The following is a 15294-nucleotide window of genomic DNA, read 5'->3' on the forward strand; positions in this document are numbered from 1 at the left end:
TTTACTTGTTTACTCTTTTGTGCAGAGTCAATGTATTTATGGCAAACAAACACCATCAAGTTCCATCGCCATGACATCACTTTATCCTTGTCCCTCAACACAGTACAGGTGTACAGCAATAAAGCTAGTTCACTGCGCAACTGGCATGTGAGCAACAATATTAGCCTGTTCCGTCTTCACTGGTGATCCAGATGTGATCTGTGCATAACATTTGGTGAAGAACTTTCGCTGATGTCTGTGACATGGAACCATTAGGTGACAAACCATCGAGTTTTTTGTAATAAGCCTCTGCATCCTTACATTTGTCCTATAGCCATCCCTGCTTAGCCATTTTGCACTTCCCGTCGATCTCATTTTTGAGACGGTTATATTCCTTTTTGCCCGCTTCATTTACTGCATTTTTATATTTTCTCCTTTCATCAATTAAATTCAATATATCTTCTGTTACCCAAGGACTTTTACTAGCCCTCGTCTTTTTACTTACTTGATCCACTGCTGCCTTCACTACTTCATCCCTCAAACCTACTCATTCTTCTTCTACTGTATTTCTTTGCCCTATTCCTCTCAATTGTTCCCTTATGCTCTCCTTGAAACTCCTTACAACCTCTGGTTCTTTCAGTTCATCCAGATCCCATCTCCTTAAATTCCCACCTTTTTGCAGTTTATTGAGTTTTAATCTACAGTTCATAATCAATAGATTGTGGTCACAGTCCACATCTGCCCCTGGAAATGTCATACAATTTAAAACCTGGTTCCTAAATCTCACGCATCGAGTGGCAGCTCGAATTCTGCGTACGACATCCCGTGTCCTATCAATTGATGAGTCATCGATAGGTGGGATGCATAATATCCGCTCCGCCCTGTGCCGCTGATTGCCCTCGCTAAGGTGCGTCGCGTATCGGGAGCTCTGGCTGCGATGTTCGTCAAGCATTTGATTGCGTCAGTCATACGTACTAAACTGCTGTTCTTCAGAATAAGCATTACCCCGACGCTTCCTCCGAGGTGTTACTCGTCTCCTACGTGGCGCAACAGGGAAAGCGCTTGTCAACGTTAGACTGTCGAACACCTTGTAAATTCGCCGCTGTGTTACACAGGTACGCCTATTATGGACAATACTGTACGCCTTGCAGTAGAACCTTTGTTGTGCGGGCTGCGACACCGCCTCACGGGTTTGTCTCTTGGTGGCTTCTTTTTTAGGTGCACTGCGTATGCTGATGATCTGATGTTACCTCTTCGTGACGAACGTGATGTTCGCAAATCATTGGATTGGTTAGCCACTTCGAAGCTTCGAGATGCCGTGTAAATGTACATAAATCAATGGTTTTGAACACTGGCGTGGGATGACACCTGCGAGGGTGGCACTGCGCGATAAAATCCGTTGTCTCGGTATCGACTTCACGGACTACATCTCACGCACGACCACCATCAATTATCGGAGTCTCTTGCAAGTGCTGGGCTTGTGGATCTTCGTCTTCGTGTGTAGGACCTACATCAACGGACCGAATATGTTAACGTCTATCGGGCATCGCGAATTCCGCACGTAGCGCAAACACTACCGATGCCTGAACACATAGCTCGGAGCATCGTGGCCGCATTCGGTTCCTTTGTCAGCGCTGGAATGATATTAAAGGTTCGATATTACTCCGTCACTCTTCCGAAAGAACGAGGCGGACTTGGCCTTGTCAATGTTCACTATCGAGCAGTATTTCTCTTCGTTAGTTTGCACCGCAGGCTTTGGCGACGATGACCGACCAGCCTCACCGGCCTACTGACGGATGGCCTGGCACCGTGTTCCCTTGACCTCAGGTCAGACACGGGTGCCCTTTTCCTGCTTTGGCAGGCTTTACCTGGAGTACGGCAACCTCCCCGTCTCTCGCTTACCAACAGCCAGTCACCTGCCGCACACTACTTCGCCGCCGGTCGCTTAATGTCGTCGAATTGACGTGTCCTACCGTGCACTGGAACGTAGTATGGTGCTCTGTCAACGCGGTGACGCTCGATCCTGGTGTACGTTCGACCTGGTATTCGAGGGACTCTCCATAGGACCCATCTTGCAGATTCGCCTTATGTGTGAACTGCAACGTCTAGAATAGAGACCAACACCGGCTCCGATGTGGGCCAGTGGAAGAGATCTGGTGTTTTGAGCGTCAAAGTCTGGCTCTCTTTTTACGTATGTCACCCTCTTATGCCGATTCCCGCACTCTACTCTACCCGGACGATGTTTATTATCCGAGGACGAAACACAACGCTGTCACGTAGATACAGTGCATGTACTACAGCTATTAAAACATGGATATCTAAGCCTCTTGTGGCGGTAATACAACACTAATTCTGTAGGTAGATAATAAATTTAAACAAATTTAAAGAAATTAATACAAATTTACAGAGATTATATTCGAAGTGAATTGGAAACACGCTACTAACTCCCATCGGCTGCTAGAGCAAATTTCGTGAGCAGAGTGGATGGTTGTAGTGCTATAGTCGTTAAAAAAAAGATTTATGTCTAGTTCATGTAATACAGTTATTCATATCTCAGCCTGTTATGGCGGTAGCATGAAACTAATGCAGCAGATAGGCAATAAATTTATAAAAATTTGAACAAATTATATTCGAATTGAAAGGAAACACCATACTAACTCTCATCAGCTGCAAGAATAAAGTGTTAGAGCAAATTTCGTGAACATTCTCAAAGACGGTGGCGAACACACTTGATGGTTGTAGAGGTTCTAATTGTTTAAATAAGGACATATGTCCAGTGCAAGTAATAGAGCTATCGATATCTTAGCCCCCTATGGCGGCAACACGACACTAATGCTGTAGGTAGATAATAAATTTAAACAAATTATATCCGAATTGAATGAGCAGGCTCTAGTAGAGGCAACACAACACTAACTCCCATGATTTGTGGGAGTAAGCTCTTAGAGGCAGTACCACAATCCTCTTGGAAAATGCACGTTAATTTCGCTCTAACTGCTTAATAAGGACTTATGTGTAGAGTTGAATGATTTCATGTAACATACCGACAACCTATATCTCAGCCTCGTGGTGGTAACACACTAATGCCGTAGGTAGATAATAAATTTAAAGAAATCTAATCAAATTTAAACATATTTAAACAAATTTATAAAAATTATATTCGAATTAAATGACAAAATCATAATAACTTGCATCAGCTGCAGGAGTAAGCTCTTAGAGGAAAATTCGTGAACATTTGACAAGAGCATGGCGAAAACACTTGATAGTGGTACTGCCTCTAATGGTTTAAATAAAGACTTATGCCTACTTCCTAGGAAGAGTTGACTTAGGTTAGTGGAGATAGCCAATTCTTTCTCGCCATTTTTTTAGGTTAGTAGAGGTAGCGCAATTGAGCTATCATCCCTCCACAAGCCACTATCTTGGATAACGGTAATCGTGTCATCAGCTAACATCAATCGCGTTATCAGTTGCCCCACTACTTGAAGTTACTCATTCTGAAACACTAAATTTTGAAAGTAACGTTAAATGTAATGCAAAAAAAGACGTTTAGTAACCTCAGTGTAACTTAATGCAAAATTTAGAAAACGGCAAGCATTTATTTTTGACTATTGAAAGATTGAACTGAATTACCTTTAAGCATATGAGAAATCGGTTTCACTTTTAAAATAACAACAATCAAATAAATACCAAGGTAGCAGAAGTCACTCTCTAAGGTTAATACAGAGTAAATGAAATTGCGCTCTCTTAATTTATATTGTTGTAGCCTACAGTCCTGAGGCTGGTTTGATGCAGCTCTCCATGCTACTCTACCCTGTGCAAGCTTCTTCATCTCCCAGTACCTACTGCAACCTACATTTTTCTGAATCTGCTTGGTGTATTCATCTATTGGTCTCCCTCTACGATTTTTACCCTCCACGCTCCCCTCCAACACTACACTGGTGATCTCTTGATGTCTCAGAACATGTCCTAGACGTCGATCCCTTCTTCTAGTCAAGTTGTGCCACAAACTTCTCTTCTCCCCAATCCTATTCAATATCTCCTCATTAGTTATGTCATCTACCCATCTAATCTTCAGCATTCTTCTGTAGCCCCACATTTCGAAAGCTTCTATTCTCTTCTTGTCTAAACTATTTATCGCCCATGTTACACTTCCATACATGGCTACACGCCATACAAATACTTTCACAAACGACTTCCTGACACTTACATCTATATTCAATGTTAACAAATTTCTCTTCTTCAGATAAGCTTTCCTTGCCGTTGCCAGTCTCCATTTTATATCCTCTCTACTTCGACCAACATCATTTATTTTTCTCCCCAAATAGAAAAACTCCGTTACAACTTTAAGTGTCACATTTCCTAATCTAATACCTTCAGCATCACCCGACTTAATTCGACAACATTCTATTATCCTCGTTTGGCTTTTGTTGATATCATCTTTTATCCTCCTTTCAAGACACTATCCATTCCCCACAACTGCTGTTCGTAGTCCTTTGCTGTCTCTGAGGTTTGCCGATGACATTGAGATGAAATAAAAACTTTGATAGAATTACAATGGATTTTAATACCTACTCCGAGTTTTTCTTTTGTTTCCTTCACTGTTTGCTCAATATACTGATTGAATAACATCGGGGCGAGGCTACAAACCTGTCTCACTCCCTTCCCAACCACTGATTCCCTTTCATGCCCCTCGATTCTTATAACTGCCATCTGGTTTCTGTACAAATTGTAAATAGCCTTTCGCTCCCTGTATATTACCTTCAGAAATTGAAAGAGAGAAAGCTTTTGACAGTGTTGACTGGAATACTCTAAGGAAAGGCAAGCATACGTTTCTAGCATTTGTAGACTTAATCTATTTTCTAAAATAAGTCGTGGGGTTAGTATTGCCTCACGTATTCCAATATATCTACGGAATCGAAACTGATCTTCCCCGAGGTCGGTTTCTACTAGTTTTGCCAATCGTCTGTAAAGATTTCGCGTTAGTATTTGGCAGGTGTGACTTATTAAACCGACAGATCTGTAATTTTCACATCTGTCAATTCCTGCTTTCTTTGGGATTGAAATTATAATATTCTTCTTGAAGTCTGTGGGTATTTCGCCTGCAGATGGTAGAGTTTTGTCACGACTGGCTTTCCCAAGGCTGTCAGTAGTTCTAATGGAATGTTATATACTCCCGGGGCCTTGTTTCGACTCAGGTCTTTCAGTGCTCTCTCAAACTCTTCACGCAGTATCGTATCTCCCATTTCATCTTCATCTACATACTCTTCCATTTCCATAATATTGTCCTCAAGTACACCGCCCTTGCGTAGACCCTCTATATACTCCTTCCACCTTTCTGCTTTCTCTTCTTTGCTTAGAACTGGGTTTCCATCGGAGCTCTTGATATTCATGCAGTTGGGTCCCTTTTCTCAAACGGTCTCTTTAATTTTCCTGTAGGCAGTATCTATCTTCCCCCAAGTGAGATAAGCCTCCACATCCTTACATTTGTCCTGTAGCCATCCCTGCTTAGCCATTTAGCACTTCCTGTGGTTCTCATTTTGAGACGTCTGTATTCCTTTTTGCCTGCTTCATTTTCTGCATTTTTATATTTTCTCCGTTCATCAATTAAATTCAATATTTCTTCTGTTACCCAAGGATTTCTGCTAGCCCTTGTCTTTTTACCTACTTGTCCTCTACTGCATTCACTATTTCATCCCTCAAAGCTACCCACTCTTCATCTACTGTATTTCTTTTCCCCATTCCTTTCAATTGTTCCCTTATGCTCCCCCTGAAATTCTGTACAACCTCTGGTTTAGTCAGTTTATCCAGGTCCCATGTACTTAAATTTCCACCTTTTTGCAGTTTCTTCAGTTTTAATCTACTGTTCATAACCAATAGATTGTGGTAAGAGTCCACATCTGCCCCTGGAAATCTCTTAGACTATACAACGGTAAGATACAACTTAAAACCTGGTTCCTAAATCTCTATCGGATACCTGCTAGTATCACCAGGATTCTTCCATGTATACAACCTTCTCTTACGATTCTTGAACCAAGTGTTGGCTTTGATTAAGTTGTGCTCTGTGCGAAATTCTACCAGGCTGCTTCCTCTTTCATTTCTTACCCCCCATTTACATCTACATGACTACTCTGCAATTCACATTTACGTGCTTGGCAGAGGGTTCATCGAACCACATTCATTCTATCTCTCTACCATTCCACTCCCGATCAGCGCGCGGGAAAAACGAACACCTAAATCTTTCTGTTCGAGCTCTAATTTCTCTTAATTTATTTTGATGATCATTTCTTCCTATGTAGGTTGGGCTCAACAAAATATTTTCGCATTAGGAAGAGAAAGTTGGTGACCGAAATTTCGTAAATAGATCTCGCCGCGACGGAACACGTCTTTGCTTTAATGACTTCCATCCCAACTCGCGTATCATATCTGCCACACTCTCTCCCCTATTACGCGATGATACAAAAGGAGCTGCCATTTTTTGCACCCTTTCAATGTCCTCCGCCAATCCCACCTGGTAAGGATCCCACACCGCGCAGCAATATTCTAACAGAGGACGAACGAGTGTAGTGTAAGCTGTCTCTTCATTGGATTTGTTGCATCTTCTAAGTGTCCTGCCAATGAAACGCAACCTTTGGCTCGCCTTCCCCACAATATTATCTATGTGGTCCTTCCAACTGAAGTTGTTGATAATTTTAACACCCAGGTACTTAGTTGAATTGACAGCCTTGAGAATTGTACTATTTATCGAGTAATCGATTTCCAGAAGATTTCTTTTGGAACTCATGTGGATCACCTCAGACTTTTCGTTATTTAGCAACTGCCACCTGCCGCACCATATAGCAATCTTTTCTAAATTGCTTTGCAACTGATACTGGTCTTCGGATGACCTTACTAGACGGTAAATTACAGCATCATCTGCGAACAAAATAAAAGAACTGCTCAGATTGTCACCCAGGTCATTTATATAGATCAGGAACAGCAGAGGTCCCAGGGCGCTTCCCTGGGGAACACCTGATATCACTTCAGTTTTACTCAATGATTTGCCGTCTATTACTACGAACTGCGACCTTTCGTGACAGGAAATCACGAATCCAGTCACACAACTGAGACGATACCCCATAGGCGCGCAGCTTGATTAGAAGGCGCTTTTGAGGAACGGTATCAAAAGCTTTCCGGAAATCTAGAAATACTGAATCAACTTGAGATCCCCTGTCGATAGTGGCCATTGCTTCGTGCGAATAAAGAGTTAGCTGCGTTGCACAATAACGATGTTTTCTGAAACCATACTGATTACGTATCAATAGATCGTACCCTTCGAGGTAATTCATAATGGTTGACGTCGGTTTTCAGTAGGGTTTTGGAGCATATACTGTATTCAATGATACAGGTCTGTTGTTCGATGGATTACTCCTACTACCCTTCTTAAACACTGGTGCGACCTGCGCAATTTTCCAATCTGTAGATACAGATCTATCGGTGAGCGAGCGGTTGTATATGGTTTCTACGTAGGGAGCTATTGTACCAACGTAATCTGAAAGGAACCTAATCGGTATACAATCTAGACCTGAAGACTTGCCCATATCAAGCGATTAGAGTTGCTTCGCAACCCCGAAGGTATCTACTTCTAAGAAACTCATGCTAGCAGCTGTTCGTGTTTCAAATTCTGGAATGTTCTATTCGTCTTCCCTGGTAAAGGAAATTCGGAAAACTGCGTTCAGTAAGTCCGCTTTAGCTTCACAATCGTCGGTAAAAGTACCATCGGCACTGCGCGACGAAGGTATTGACTGCGTCTTGCCGCTTGTGTACTTTACATATGACCAGAGTTTCTTCGGATTTTCTACCAAATTTCGTTACAATGTTTTGTTGTGGAACCTATTAAAAGCATCTGGCATTGAAGTCCGTGCCAAATTTCACATGTCTGTAAATTTTAGCCAATCTTCGGGATTTCGCATTCTTCTGAACTTCGCATGCTTTTTCCGTTGCCTCTGCAATAGCGTTCGGCCCTGTTTTGTGTACCATGGGGGATCAGTTCCATCTCTTACCAATTTATGAGGTATGAATATCTCAATTGCTTTTGCTACTATATCTTTGAATTTGAGCCACATCTCGTCTACATTTGCGTAGTCAGTTCGGAAGGAATGGAGACTGTCTCTTAGGAAGGCTTCTAGTGACACTTCATCCGCTTTTATTTTGCGTTTGTTTCTGGTGGATTTGGAAGAAATGGCATTGAGCCTAGCTACAATGACCTTGTGATCACTAATCCCTGTATCAGCCACAAACAGTCCAGAGCTAATAGCATCGTGACTAAGAGGTCAAGTGTGTTTTCGAAACAATTTACAATTCATGTGGGTTCGTGGACTAACTGCTCGAAACAATTTCGGAGAAAGCATTTAGGACAATCTCGGAATATGTTTTCGCCTACCACCGGTTTTGAACAAGTATTTTTGCCAACATAACGAGGGAAGGTTGAAGTCCCCACCAACTATAACCGTTAGAGTGAGGGTATTTATTTGTTACGACACTCAAATTTTCTCTGAACTGTTCAGCAGCTATATCATCGGAGTCTGGGGGTCGGTAGGAGGAGCCAATTCAGTTGTTAAGTATAACCACCACACATACGAATTCGCACTGAGTACCTACTTCGGCTTCACTACAAGATAAACCACTACTGACAGACACAAACAGTCCACCACCAATTCTGCCTAATCTATCTTTCCTGAACACCGTCTGAGACTTCGTAAAAATTTCTGCAGAAGTTATTTCAGGCTTTAGCCAGCTTTCTGTACCTATAACGATATCAGCTTCTGTGCTTTTTATTAGCGCTTGAAGCTCAGGGACTTTTCCAGCGCAACTACAACAATTTACAACTATAATTCCGACTGTTCCTTGATCCAAGCACGTCCTGTAATTGCCAAGCACGCTTTGACATTGCAGCCCATCCCGCACTTTCCCGAGGACTTCTAACCTAAAAAACCGCCCAGTCCACGCCACACAGCCTCCGCTACCCGTGTAGCCGCCAGCTGAGTGTAGTGAACTCCTGACCTATTCAGCGGAACCCGAAACCCCACCACCCTATGGCGCAAGTCAAGGAATCTGCAGCCAATACGGTCGCAAAACCGTCTGAGCCTCTGATTCAGACCCTCCACCCGGCTCTGCACCAAAGGTCCGCAGTCGGTTCTGTTAACGATGCTGCAGATGGTGAGCTCTGCCTTCATCTCGTAAGCAAGACCGGCAGCCTTCACCAAATCAGATAGCCGCTGGAATCCAGAGAATTTCCTCAGATCCAAAGCGACACACGTCATTAGTACCGACATGTGCCACCACCTGCAGCTGGCTGCACCCTGTGCTCTTCATGGCGTCCGGAAGGACCCTTTCCATATCAGGAATGACTCCTCCCGGAATGCACACGGAGTGCACACTGGATTTCTTCCCCTCCTTAGCCGCCGTATCCCTAAGGGGCCCCATTACATCGCCTAACATTGGAGCTCCCAACTACCAGTAAGCCCACCCTCTGCGATTGCCCGGACCTTGAAGGCTGAGAATGATCCTCTGAAACAGGGCAGGCAGCTACATCTGGCTCAGCCAGAGACAGTGCCTGAAACCGGTTTCTCAGACGCACAGGGGAGGCTTTCTGATCAGCCTCCGGGGACGCCTTTCGCTGCCTGCCACGCCTTGGAACGACCTCCCAATCAACCACAGGCGAGGGCTCAGCCCCACTGCGGGCAGCAACCGGGGCAACCACAGCGGCAGACCGATCTGGGGACAGACGGGACGAGGTTGACGTCCCCGTGATACCCGAGCCCGGCTCCCCACAGTGGTGCCCATTGGCAACAGCCTCAAGCTGCGCGACCGAAGTCAGCGCCGATTGCAGCTTTGAGCGAAGGGATGGCAAGTCAACCCTCATCCGAACACAGCAATCGCAGTCCCTGTCCATCCTAATCGATGTTTCACAACAGTTACCGAAACACGAGAACGTGCCTAGATAACGCAAGCGGAACACGCAAAGAATATATCAACTAACCACGGATACGTACGGGACAGGCAACAGCTGAAACTGCAGCTTCCCCCGCCTGTCCACTCCTACCGTGCTCTCAGTAATCGCAGGTTAACGAGTGAGGGATGTCTACACTGGCGCGAGTATAGGTACACACCGGGTCGGCCGGAGCGTTCAACAAACACTTCCGCACTCTTTCATGACACAAACTGCTCTGCCTCCCATCTGCACACCACGCGACAGAGGCTCTCCATGCGCAAAGATAAACATCGGTACAGCTATTATCATTTCGTCGTTGCTATTGATACATCTCAATAAAGCTCCCTTGGCTATTACCCGGCAATTTATAATATTTCTATTATAATTACAATCAATTATATACAGTCAAATTTTTATATAATACGTAATCGAAGTATTGATGTAATTAATTTCTGTAGTGCAGCATATAGCATCAGAATCAAGAGTATAGTGCAAGATATCAACGAAAATTAAACGGCGAAAATTTTGGATGTTGCAGACGGTACTTTGTCTGCATTTTTGGTGTTATACCCTCTATGAGACATGTGTATATTGATGATTACCCGGTACACGCCTGATCACGTGGTACCGTAGACATGCCAGAAAATGGAGAGACACCGAAATCCATTGCAAATAAATACATAAAAAACCACATTTAGACGTCAACTGCTAGGAGTCTCACGCGTACATCCGAAGGACTATCTCATGTATATATGTTTGAGGGAATCCCATCATTCCCAGAGTGACAGGTAGGTATTGCAACTCGCCGGACAATGATGTGACCGCCCAACATTCACCAAGCTTTTGTATGTACAGAAGGACCTCCACTTGCTTTGCCTGTAAGTTAGGACGATAATTGCCCGTGGATGATACTGAGGCCAAGAAGATTTACTAATCATCAGGACACAGTGGTTGCGAATTCTGGGAGATATCGTAAACCAACCATTAACCAGGAAAGGAATCCTTTTACATTGACAATTTTTTTGTGAAATACGTCTTTCTTTATGTGTGTGGCAAAGGCATTGCCCAACCGTAAGGGAAGCTGCTAAGAAGTAATTCAGCTGACTGCTTGTAGAATCCTATCTGGCTAATCAAACGTAAAGAAACGACCACGGTGAATAAAGTGCTCGGAATACTGCTGCATCCAGTAACTGACCTGTGCTGATATTTCGTCCGAGACTTCTTCGCAGCCGTAATATTCTTCACAGATGTCAGCATCTTCCGAATTGCTGTTTTATATTGTTTATTGAGGTCAGAGTATGTGTTACTCGATGCATATATCTCGCTTACCAAGTGGAATGGTGCTACGAAGGTAAGTTCACCCAGAGTTTCAAGAACTCTGAAGGAATTTCGTCTACTACAGCTGCCTTCTTTTGATTTATGTGTTTCAGTGCTCTTCGGCAACTGCTGTTGTTATAACGTCAAAACTCAGAGACTGAAAAATATTCCCGTTACGAGCAACACTACCGCTGAAATGGGTAGTTTGAAGCGCGAGAAGTTGTCAGATACTACCCTACGCCTTGTACTGTACATGAACGCCTGCGGTTCAGCGGGGCATCCTCATGGCTGGATGCACGTTCCCCTCACGCTGCGGCATCCCGTCACACCGGTAAGCTCTGCGGACTGCCGTGTCTCATGCAGAAAAGGTATTTGGCTGGTGCATAAGTTCTAACGTAACACAGACGTTTATCAATAATACGTTCTCCTTCTCTATTTAAAACAATCCGTCAACGCTGGAGTACGTTTTATATTCCGCGACTGTGGAAATCACGTGGTTTTGAGGCGAAGAACTCGTCGAGCCATGTTCATAGAGCATCTTCATTGGAAAGGGAAGTTCCTTCAAGGTTGTATCTGTGTATGAGGACACCAGATCAGCTGAATAACGTGGTTGCGGAAGGACTCCCCAACACAACTCCCGTATAGTGTATTCCCTCAGCCTAGCAAAATGCGGGTGGTCATTATCGTGGAGTAGCATCACTTCACGCGGTCTTCCTCCTTGTCGTTCTTGGATTGCGTCTGCAAAACGCGGTTGCTGAGAATAAACGTCAGCAGTGATGGTTACACTTCGGGGAAGCAATTCGTAGCGCACCAGATGCATAACATCATCTTTTGTAGATGATTACAGGTCGTTGTTCGGGGAGTTGCTGCTTTGCTAAGCTCAACCATTCCTTTCGTTTCCCTGTGTTAGCATTGTTGTTGTTTGCTGTCTTCAGTTCTGAGACTTTCTTGATGCAACTCTCCATGCTACTCTATCCTGTGCAAGCTGCTTCATCTCCCAGTACCTACTGCAACCTTCATCCTTTAGAATCTGCTTAGTGTATTCATCTCTTGGTCTCCGTCTACGATTTTTACCCTCCACGCTGCCCTCCAGTGCTAAATTTGTGATCCCTTGATGCCTCAGAACATGTCCTACCAACTGGTCCCTTCTTCTTGTCAAGTTGTGCCACAAACTCCTCTTCTCCCGAATTCTATTCAATACTTCATCGTTAGTTATGTGATCTGCCCATCTAATCTTTAGCATACTTCTGTAGCACCACATTTCGCAAGCTTCTATTTTCTTCTTGTCCAAACTATTTATCGTCATGTTTCACTTCCATGCACGGCTGTCGTGCGGTAGCGTTCTCGCTTCCCACGCCCAGGTTCCCGGGTACGATTCCCGGCGGGGTCAGGGATTTTCTCTGCCTCGTGATGACTGCGTGTTGTGTGCTGTCCTTAGGCTAGTTCGGTTTAAGTAGTTCTAAGTTCTAGGGGACTGATGACCATAGATGTTAAGTCCCATAGTGCTCAGAGCCACTTGAACCATTTGAACCATACATGACTACACTCCATACAAATACTTTCAGAAACGACTTCCTCACACTGAAATCTATACTCGATGTTAACAAATTTTTCTTCTTCAGAAACGCTTTCCTTGCCATTTCCAGTCTCTATTCTATATCATCTGTACTTCGACCATCATCAGTTATTTTGCACCCCAGTAGTGGTACGGAGTAGTCATCGTCGGTGTTGTTCACGAGCCAAGCAATGATGCACATGTGGTCACCTGCTGATTTTGTGATTTTGGCTTAGGGCATGCGGCACCCGTACTCTTGATGTTTGAGCCTTTCCCATTACACTTAAATTCGTACGGTGGTGAAATAATTGCAGTTTACCACATTTACCAGCTCTCGAGTACACTCGCGTGGATCATTGTGGGTTCATGAGTGTGAACGACTTCCATCAAACAGCGAAATCATTAACGTCAAAACGATCCTCCTTAACAAGAGAAAACCACTTCCTTAGAGTTCTCTGTCCAATAGTCCAATAGTATTATCCCCACACACGGTGCAAATGTTTCTGGGTGCCTCCGTTGCTGTAGCCCCTCGAATGAACTGAGACCGTGAAAAATGTCGGAAATGTTCCGATTTCTCCTGTTTGTACTCCATTTTGTAGCGTCGACAGCTCCACTCACTATCTTCAGACACAATATTTCAACATGTAAACTCAAATAGCAACAGTAAACTAAAAATAAAAACTGACAATCGTTAAATAAACCCATAGCAACCTGAATACCAGCTGACAAAAAAAAAAAAAAAAAAAGAAAAAGCTGTGAACTTCTGCACCAGCCTAATAGATACATATTTTCAAGTGAACCTAAGATTTCAGACTTAAATTTTTTGTTTTAGAGCGACTGTATCAGGACGCTAATTATGGACAAAGTATGGTCACAAAATTTCGACATAATATTTACAGCTGACTTTGACATAACACAAATCAATATTTTGCACATTTTGCGCCATTTTCTGGAGCATCTATGTTCCACTACATCCGCATTATGTACAAACCAGCAGAATTTCTGAGATTTATAGTAGTGTTGCAAAACAATACCTATGATGTATAAGAAAACACAATTAGTTACTTCAGACATTTTTTGAGTACACCCTGTGGTCCATAGCATTCTACTTAAAGCTCCTAAAGCATCTCGCTAACACTAGGCAGATATGAGACATCGACGTGACAATTCTAAACACTGCGTATGACTTTAGTATGACAGATGTATCCCATCAGCAACGAAAGATTTAACTTTTTCTCAGTTACCCTGATTTATTTAAAGAAGTTAAATCGTTTTTCGCAAAACTAGGCCTCACGCTGGTCTATTTGCTTCCTCATTTGGTCATATCCTACTCTTTGTTTCGAACAATTTATAGAGAATCATATTTTCGTTACAATGAAAAATTTGACCAATGAAATACACAGACAGCATTCCGCTCTAGGCAGAAGCACACCAAAAAGAGAAACTAAAGTGTAGCCTGTATAGAAACAATAGCTGTTGTACGTTCTCGCTTCCCACCCCCGGGTTCCCGGGTTCGATTCCCGGCGGGGTCAGGGACTTTCTCTGCCTCGTGATGGCTGGCTGTTGTATGCTGTCCTTAGGTTGAAGTAGTTCTAAGTTCTAGAGGACTGATGACCATAGATGTTAAGTCCCATAGTGCTTAGAGCCATTTTTTGAATAACTGTTGTAGAATTAAGGAACATGTTTTATGTGGAAGAACTGCGATGTTTTTGGAAAATGAATATCTCTTCTATAAAAGTCAACATTGACTTATCAGGATGGTAACGTAAGAAGGCAGTATTGAATACTGAAAAGAATTGTCAGCACCATTGCTCTTTGCAACGTATGTGAGCCGTGACTGGCTGGATGGGTGCCTTGCTTTTTTTTTTTTTTTTTTTTTTTTTAATCATTTGTTGTAGCCCAGTGGTTACCGCAATAACGTTGCTGTCTTCTCTCCGTGAGCCGCAGCAGTGTGTATCGATACTAGTACTGCTGTACTATGTCTGGTGTGGCGGATATGTTTTCCGGGTGTGCTGTGTGTGACAGTCGGTCCGTTGGGTCAGAGCAACGAGGAAGTCTCTGTGGCGCGTGGTCAGACCGGAGCCGCTGGCGGCGTGCACGTGCGGTTGGAGTTGTGAGGCGCTTGTTGCGAGGGTTACGAAGTTCGTCAGCCACCGAAACTGGACACTAAAGTTGAGTGCTCACTTAACCTACTATCAAGCCTCAACTGCTATCACATCTCTTAGTTTGATCCTGGTTGTCACTTTCTGAGAGATCGACGCGAGCAACAACGTGTGTGCATTGAAGTCGACTAGAATTGCAGCCGTCTTACTGTGTGGTGTTAAACTTCATTAATGAAGGAATGACTTAAATTAAGTGTACCAGAGGTATCTCCTGTGTTGTGGCCGTTGACGTTCCAGTGACCTAAAGTGGTTGTTGACGTAGTTTCTGGCAGTGTATTTTCCACATCGTGTTGGTATTGTACAGCACAGCGTGT

This window comes from Schistocerca gregaria, unplaced genomic scaffold, assembly GCF_023897955.1.
Source record: "Schistocerca gregaria isolate iqSchGreg1 unplaced genomic scaffold, iqSchGreg1.2 ptg000338l, whole genome shotgun sequence".
NCBI lineage: Eukaryota > Metazoa > Arthropoda > Insecta > Orthoptera > Acrididae > Schistocerca > Schistocerca gregaria.